This window comes from Salvelinus sp. IW2-2015, linkage group LG1 (genome assembly GCF_002910315.2).
Source record: "Salvelinus sp. IW2-2015 linkage group LG1, ASM291031v2, whole genome shotgun sequence".
NCBI lineage: Eukaryota > Metazoa > Chordata > Actinopteri > Salmoniformes > Salmonidae > Salvelinus > Salvelinus sp. IW2-2015.
Genome location: NC_036838.1, coordinates 5,407,859 through 5,416,654, shown reverse-complemented (window position 1 = coordinate 5,416,654; position 8,796 = coordinate 5,407,859). Strand labels below are relative to the sequence as shown.

At 44.0% G+C, this 8,796-nt stretch overlaps 2 pseudogenes; one reads left to right on the top strand and one right to left on the bottom strand.

Annotated features, from left to right (window-relative positions):
- Positions 1-1,979: 1,979 nt before the first annotated feature.
- LOC111954268 (N-acetylmuramoyl-L-alanine amidase-like) lies at positions 1,980-4,643 on the bottom strand (annotated as a pseudogene).
- Positions 4,644-6,228: 1,585 nt separating this feature from the next.
- Positions 6,229-7,711, top strand: LOC111955057 (trafficking protein particle complex subunit 5-like; annotated as a pseudogene).
- Positions 7,712-8,796: the final 1,085 nt, after the last annotated feature.

The following is an 8,796-nucleotide window of genomic DNA, read 5'->3' as shown; positions in this document are numbered from 1 at the left end:
GGATTTCCCTGGGAGTGCATTCTGATGAAGATCATCAAAGGTAAAGTGAATATTTATAATGCTATTTCTGACTTCTGTTGACTCCAACAATGGGCGGATATATGTTGGCTTGATTTGTTGTCTGAGCGCCGTACTCGATTATTGCATGGTTTGCTTTTTCGTAATTAACTTAGCATACCAGAAACCTTCAATATTGAGGCAGACCACGGGTTTGGTCAAGATGTTTACCCAGATCAGACAGGACAGAGAAGGGATTAGCTCAGTTTCAAGTGGTGTTTATTTAAATAATAGATCAAAAAGAAAAGGTCTCCCCCATGAGACCCTCTCCGGGATGCCCGTCTTCGGGTTCCTGGTCTGGCTGTAACAAAACTGAACTCGTCTTGTTACTCTGCAAACGTCAAATATAACACGGGAGTCCTTTCTTCCCCCTCCCTTCCTGTATACTGCCCTTCTGGCAGCTTTATGGGCCTCGCACAGCTGGTGAGCAATCCGCCCTTGATTACCCGCTCCCAATCAGCCCCCAATTAGTCCTGGCTGGAGAGCCCGTCGAGACCTGGCACGTCCACAGATGGAGCCATCGCTTCGTGATGTATACTCCATCTGTTACCAGGCCTCGAGGAGTCTCCCTTGGTGGTTGACTTGCTGTACGCCACAATATATACATTTAAACATTATTTTAAACCCTTTAAATATAATACATAGAAATGTTGTGGGACTATAGAGATGAAATCAATATTTTTTTGATTGAGTATTTATTGGGTCATTATGTTAGTATATTATGTATGTTTGTATTATATGTGAAAATGTGTTTGTATTATAAATTGTATTTTAATGTTTAAGGACTCTTGGAAATGGGGACTAAAAGAGATCCAAACAAAATAAAATCAAATAATTTTAATTTACACACCTGTTAAACATTTCACTCTCACAACCTGGTCAATATGTGTTTCATGAATTGGACAGATAGCCAAGATGTTTAAATCATTAGCAAACTCTTTTTTTAAAGTATTCCAATAGGCCCACTGTCTCCCTACGCCACTAAAACTGATGTTATTTTTGTGTTAACGGCGATGTTTACAGTCATTTAATTGTAATTCACGTTTTAATAATTAACAAATTAAATTTTGATATAGGCTAAGAGTTATAAGTTCATATAAAGAAACCAGTCAATTTAAATAAATAAATTAGGCCTAATCTATGGATTTCACATGACTGGGCATAGGCCCACCCACTGGGGGCCAGGCCCAGCCAATCAGAATTAGTTTTTCCCACAAAGGGGCTTTATCAAAGGCTGTCCTGGTGGCTGGTCCAGACGATCCACAGGTGAAGAAGTCAGATGTGGAGGTCCTGGGCTGGCGTGGTTACACGTGGTCTGCGTTTGTGAGGCCGATTGGACGTACTGCCAAATTCTCTAAAACGACTTGGAGGTGGCTTATGGTAGATCATTTACATTCAATTATCTGGCAACAGCTCTAGTGGACATTCCTGCAGTCAGCATGCCAATTACACACTCCCTCAACTTGAGACATCTGAGGTATTTTGTTGTGTGACAAATTGCACATTTAAGAGTGGCTCTTTATTGTCCCCAGGACAAGGTGCACAGTGTAATGATCATGCTGTTTAATCAGCTTCTTGAAATGCCACACCTGTCAGTGGGATTAGATTATCTGGCAAAGAGAAAATGCCTCACTAAAGGAATGTAAATACATTTCAGCACAAAATTGGAGAGAAATAATGCTTTTTGTGCGTATGGAAAATGTCTGGGATCTTTAATTTCAGCTCATGAAACATGGGACCAACTTTACATGTTGCTCTAATATTTTTGTTCAGTACACTGTACATGTCTCTCTGTTGTGTTACAATACTGTAATGTGAAGCAGTGACACCATAAGGGTGAGTGTTATACGCTGTTATAACTCTAAAAACACATATTATCATGGACATAACAAATTGATACCCCCATACAAACCAATGAGACATTTTGACAAAACTGGTTTTATTCCACACTGCTTTTTACATGCTTGTCTTCTTCATTGGTCRTTTTTRKATGAGCTGGTTTCCTGTAAAAGGTTGCTGTKATSAGTGATCAAGATGACACCGGATCAAAACCTGTCAGCAGCATCAATATCAACAGTGCCCAAACAGCTTTATGTTGGTGTTTATCACTKATGTCTAATGTAGGAAAAAGGGCACAATTGTATTATGACTGAATAGTGTTTTATTTMACAGTAGAGTAGCCAAAAATACTGAACAGTCTCTCACCTTAAAGTGCTCCCAGCCCCTGATCTCTGAGTAGAGTGCGTCTCCTGGACAGGAGGTGTCCACCAGCTGCCGGTGCCCGTGGAGGGTGAAGTTGGCCTGCAGGCGCCCGGCATCCACTGCACACTTGGCCAGGTGTTGGCGCACCAGATCCAGGGCATGGCGTGAGGGCAGAGAGGAGGAGTAGTTGRCAATGAAGGCCACYCCGTAKCCATAAGAGTTCTGCCCCCTGGTGTGGGTGCCAAGGTGATGCCAGRCGCGCCCCTCGTAGATGTACCCGTCAGAACCCACCACAAAGCTGAGGGGAACATACATTTAGGAGTTGGAGTGATAAAACAAATTGCATTATCTCACAACCCTGATTCCTGTTATAGCATCTTGTCATTTTATATTGCACAGTTATACAGTGTAATAAATATCATGTCAATATTTGCTATAATATGACTGCATCAGTAATTGCAGGCTGACACAGCACACTTGTCTCCATTTATGAAGCTTAGTATAAAGGGTTTGTTAATATCTGCGAATGGATGAGGGGGTCAAGGGTCACCTATATCCGATGTCGGTCCAGCCGCGGTCTTCTTGGTGGAAGCGCTGCATGGCCCTCATGCTCCTGGAGCACTGCRAGAAGGAGTGACAGGTCCTGTCTGGCTGGAAGATGTGGTGGATATACAGGAAGGGGAGAGGCAGGGCAAGAGGGAAGGGAGACCCTCGGTAGGGTGCCGCCCCCCACTGACACCGTGGGATGATGGGAGGGCAGTCTGGAGAAGAGAGGTTGAACCAGAGTATAACAAGTTCAATTACTCTTCAGATTTAAAGACCAATTTTCTGTAGACTTCAAATGAATAGCCATTTATCACCTACAATTTCATAATTACAGGGGTAAATGATTCCCTCTCTCCCACCCTGAGACTCACCCCAGTATCTGTGGACAAATCCCAGCATTCCGTTTCTCAATGCTTTTTCCACCCCTGTATCCTTGGCTATCCACTGAGTGTCCTCCAGCCTCCACATCAGGTATAGGGTCTCCATCACCTGCCTCTGGVTGTCCAAGGTGCCCAGCAGGGCTTGGGCAATCTCTCTGCGCTTGGGGATGATGTGGCTGGATACAACCCCCAGGTCTTTCCCCTCCAGGACATGGTTGTAGTAACCTTTCAGCACCCRGCTGAGTTTACCAGGCTGTTCAGAGGGGGCCAGGGTGGRAAGATCRATGCTCAAGATGGACCCATCCATTCCCCCGTTGACGAGGGCATCGGTGGCCAGGGTGGGCACCCGCGACATCTGGAACACTCTGGGGTGGGTCACGTTGTCCAATCAGCCGTCTGGCTCCAGACGCTGAGCGATTGGAAAGTCCTGGAGGCTAAGGAACGACAACCCTAGGTTTTTGGCTAAGGTGAGGGGAAACATGCCCAGAGGAGGGGTGCCCTCCAGCTTAGCTTTCAGACCCACCTCAATGCCTAGAAGCATGGGAGCGATGGCCACTGTGGTGCCATCTTGGGTCAGAACGACCCCTCTCTCCTCACCACGGTCCGTCACAAAATGGTGGATGGCTTTGTCGAAGAAGCCAAAGAGAGTGGTGTTGAACACGGAGGTGTGGCTGTGGCTGATGTTGTTGGAGGCCCCCAGGAAGTGCAGGGTGAGTGGGTCCTCGTGTCCGGCCGTCCTGCGGAGCCTCCTCACAAGGGCTAGTGGGGACAGGTCTGGGTTAGACTCCTCAGCCTGCTCTACGGCACTTATGAAACTGTCCATGTCCCGCAGGTGGTCCTCTGAAACCAAAACAAATGTTTTCGTTCGTGTTACTACAGACTCAGTGCAAACAGTCACCTGGGGCTTCATTCATACTCATATTCATACTATCTTGGGGTATTTAATGTATTGTTCACCAGCTATATACTAGTGACTTTTTGTGTTTAATTGAGCTCTCAGTATAACAATAGAAGCATATGTTSCCAATGAAGATGTGCACGGACAATGCAGTATGGCGGCCGTACCTTTAGACATATGAACCCAAATAAACATGTAATTTCAGTCCATTAACACAGGTTACCTGAACAGAGAACGCCGTAGCACGTTCCAGCCACAATGAAGAGCCATAGAACCACTGTAGTCATTCTGAGTGCAGCTGTATCACACCAGATCCAGAGGCTAAACTAAACCCACAAACAATCCCCAGACAAGGTCAACCCAGGCTGCCGATGAGAGTTGTAATCTTCTTCTCTCTGACAGTCCAACACTCTGTTATGACAAACCACAACCACTCGTGACAAACCCCAAGCAGAATGTCCAGGTGCTCAATAAGGCTTGGTTTCAAGTACCTAAAGCTGGTTTCACTTCCCACTTCGGGGAATCAATGTGTTTGTAATGCGGTGTCCCAATAGATGAAATAACTCTTTATACACAGACGCCTCCAAATATTGATTGGTTCCTACCCAAAGTCAAAGTTTGTCATCGGAAAACAAATAAGGCCCTTTCAAGCTTGTGACGAGATCAGGCTTAAAGGGACAAGTGCTGAAGATATACTGGTTTGTATTAGTCATCACAGTATTTTTTCCATGATATACATCTATTACATCCAACTTTCACACATATGGATGTAATTACACACACATATACACAGACACACACAGATAGTGAAGTCTGGTAAATGTGTTCCACGATGCATAGAGGAGAGGGGCGGTCTGTTTATCGTCAGTATCAGGGAAGCCCAGTAACCTTACTGGAAAGGACACTTAACAAATTCCCTGAAAACAACCCAATGTAYTAGGCATACACTATAATCAGTGCATGTATGCTTTTTCAGATGACAGAAACGTTCCTGACTCATGACATTAGTGTCCCATGGCAGGTGGTGTTCATTGGCTTATGAGGTTTTGGTGGTTGGGAGTAAAGGGGAGCAAAGTCTATTACATTTGAGTGACTGCTGCATTGAGAATTGCAGCCAGTGTCTGTTTGTTTTTGTGTTTTTTTCCATCCCCAACCCTCTTGTTCTCAATGTATGAGGTGAATTTTGTCCCTTATGTTTATTTTCCCTTTGTGTCATTTTAAGCAAACATCCATTACCAGTTGATAAATGGGACAATAGTGGCCTCTACTGGATGATAATTKGATMTTTTTATTTTATTTGTGTAGGTTTAAAAAAATATTTTTATTTCTTCTCCGTGRATGTTTTAGAGTCAACTTTCCACCATGTGTGCTCATTGAATGAAATATTCCTTGTTATTATTCAAATTCTGTTCAAGAGTATCTAACCGTAGTAGCACGTTTCCTGATGTGTTGAAACGGACGGATGGTTGTCAGAACAGTCATTGAGTGATGTTCGGTACTAATGCCGCATTCAAAATAACTGGGAACTGGGAAATCTCRGACTTCAGTGCGTTCAAGACAACTGGGACCTCGGGAAAAAACTAGCTCCCACTGGGAAAAATCATTTGAACTGTCATCCAACTCGGGCATCCTTCTGGAGTTACGACCTTGTCACGCCCTGACCATAGAGAGCTGTTTATTCTCTATGTTGGTTAGGTRGGGGTGTGACTAAGGGTGGGTTATCCAGGGGAATTGTATGTCTATGTTGGCCTGGTGTGGTTCCCAATCGGAGGCAGCTGTTTATCGTTGTCTCTGATGGGGGATCATATTTAGGTAGCCATTTCCCCATTGTGCTTTGTGGGATCTTGTCTATGTATAGTTGCCTGTGTGCACTAGTTTGAGCTTCACGTTTCGTTTGTTCGCTTTATTGTTTTTTCCCTTTGAGTTTTCTATTCCAAAATAAAGGATGGAAACATACCACGCTGCATCTTGMTCCACTCCTTATGACGATCGTGACAGACCTAAAGATCACTTACGTCATGATTTGACCTTGTTCCTTTCCAGAGTTCCCGGTTGTCTTGAACGCACCAACAGTCATGCGCTGATATTTTATTATACACCAACATTCTGCTGTTGTTGACAGTCACTCACTCTCCTCACCTTCCCCTCTCCCTGTAGAAAATGGAGACTCGCTTCACCAGGGGCAAGTCTGCGATTCTAGAGCGTTCGCTCGCCAGACCCAAGACTGAGGTCAGCATGAGCGCATTCGCCCTGCTCTTCTCTGAAATGGTGCAGTACTGCCAGAGTTGGGTGTACTCTGTGTCCGAGRTGCAMGCACGCTTGGCAGACTTGGGTCAAGACTTGGGTCAAGGCGTGGGGGCCAGCCTGCTGGATGTGCTGGATGTGCTGGTGTTGAGAGAAGAATGGAAAAAGGGAAACCAACGTGTTGAACATACTGCTCTTCATCAAGGCATGACCAAGAGAACTTTGCACATTGTGTGTGATTCACATACTAGACTTTTTCATTAGTGTAATAACAACCAATGTGTGACATTATACTAACATTCACATAACATTAGGCTATAACGTGATACAAATATAGCCTAGGTATACATGGCTCTTGGCTGTAGCAGCGACTTGACCTCCACTTCAAGAGACCTGGCCTCAGACATAAGCATAAACACAAACAAACCTTCACCTTTCTCTGCCTTCCGTTCCCCCTCGATTCCCCAGGTGTCGGTGTGGAGGGCCCTGTTCGGCAAGGAAGCGGACAAGCTGGAGCAGGCCAACGACGACGACAAGGCCTACTATATCATTGAGAAAGAGCCCCTGATCAACACCTTCACCTCGGTGCCCAAAYAGAACAGCACGCTCAACTGTGCCGCTTTCACCGGGGGCGCGGTGGAGGCCATTCTCACACACAGCGGCTTCCCCGCCAAGGTCACGGTGCACTGGCACAAGGGCACCACTCTCGTGGTCAAGTTTGATGAGGCCGTCATCGCCCGAGACAAGGCACTGGAGGGCAGATAGGATAGAGAGAGTTCAGAGGTAGTAGGAAGTGTGGACTGAGATGTAAAAGGATGTACTGTATATCCTATTGGCTGTATAATGTATAGTGCTTCCTTTCCTATTCCCTATTCATTTTATTGTCCTGACAGATGTGGGAGATCGGAGAAAGTACTCACTTTAACTTCCCTATCTGTTGGCAAGGTCAACGTGTACTTGAATATTGCTACATGGGTGGAGCCAGTTTTTACAACAACGCATCAATTTGTGTACATGCAGTAGTTACAGAACTTCCCTACTATGACTAACCCACTATAACTACGACATGATACTTCTTGCACTGCCGTAAATGAACTTCATGGCATTTTCAGAAAGTAAACAGATTTGATTCAGAAACGTTAGCTTTACTAGTTACTTTACCTATTCGGTGCATTTGAATCAGTGAGGAGAATGACATAGAACAAGGAAAGGAAGCTAGTTGAATGTACAGTATTCATTCATTCAAAGGACCTACTCTAGAGGCAGATGAAAGGGAGGAGTGACAGTATGGAAAGAGAGGAGTGGGGATTGAGCAGCTCAGTGATGTGCTAGTAGTTCACTGATGAAAAAACAGAAATGGTCACAAATGAATGCACTTTATCCGGGACTGTTCAACAAGATGCAAAATGGTATCCCCTGATTGAACAGAATTATATAGCACTGTACAATGATATGCACTTCAGTCTTATTTTTAATATCTAATGGGTGGGACATTTTACAATGCTCCCCATTTAGACATGACACATCATTGTGTCATTGTAAATATACATGTGGCTGCTTTAATGTCCACAACTTATTTGGTGCTTGTATATTGCTTTGTCAAAATTGAAATACATACTGTAATACCTGAAATAATACCTTTGTATTTCATTGAAATGACCAAGAGGTGTAGTSTTTAAATTTGCCATATGGACCAGAAATTCCATGAGAATAAATCATTGTGTTAATAACATAGGTCTCAAGTTATACATAATTAGATGTTGTGCTTGGTATGTGTTTTACTATTGTCTGAAATTAAATGTTGGCCAGAGGCTGCAAAGAGACGGTAAAGTTGAAGAGGGAGAAAGACGCCTACAGAGAGATGAACCTGGAGAAGAGTCCCCTAAGCAAGCTGGTCCTGTGGCTCTGTTCACAAACACAAACAGAGCCCCAGGGCAGCAACACAATTAGACCCAACCAAATCATGAGAAAACAAAAAGATAACAACTTGACAAATTGAAAGAATTAACAAAAAACTGAGCAAACTAGAATGCTATTTGGCCCTAAACAGAGAGTACACAGTGCAGAATACCTGACCACTGTGACTGACCCAAAATGAAGGAGCTCTGTAAAGACTCAGTGAACATAGCCTTACTATTGAGAAAGGCTGTTGTAGGCAGACCTGGCTCTCAAGAGAAGACAGGCTATGTTCACACTGCCTGCAAAATGAGGTGGAAACTGAGTTGCACTTCCTAACCTCCTGCCAAATGTATGACCATATTAGAGACACATATTTCCTTCAGATTGCACAGACCAACAAAGAATTTGAAAACAAATCAAAATTTGATAAACTCCCATATCTATTTGGTAAAATACCACAGTGTGCAATCACTGCAGCAAGATTTGTGACCTYTTGCCACAAGAAAAGGGCAACCGGTGAAGAACAAAGACCATTGTAAATAKAACCCATAATTATGTTCATTTATTTCC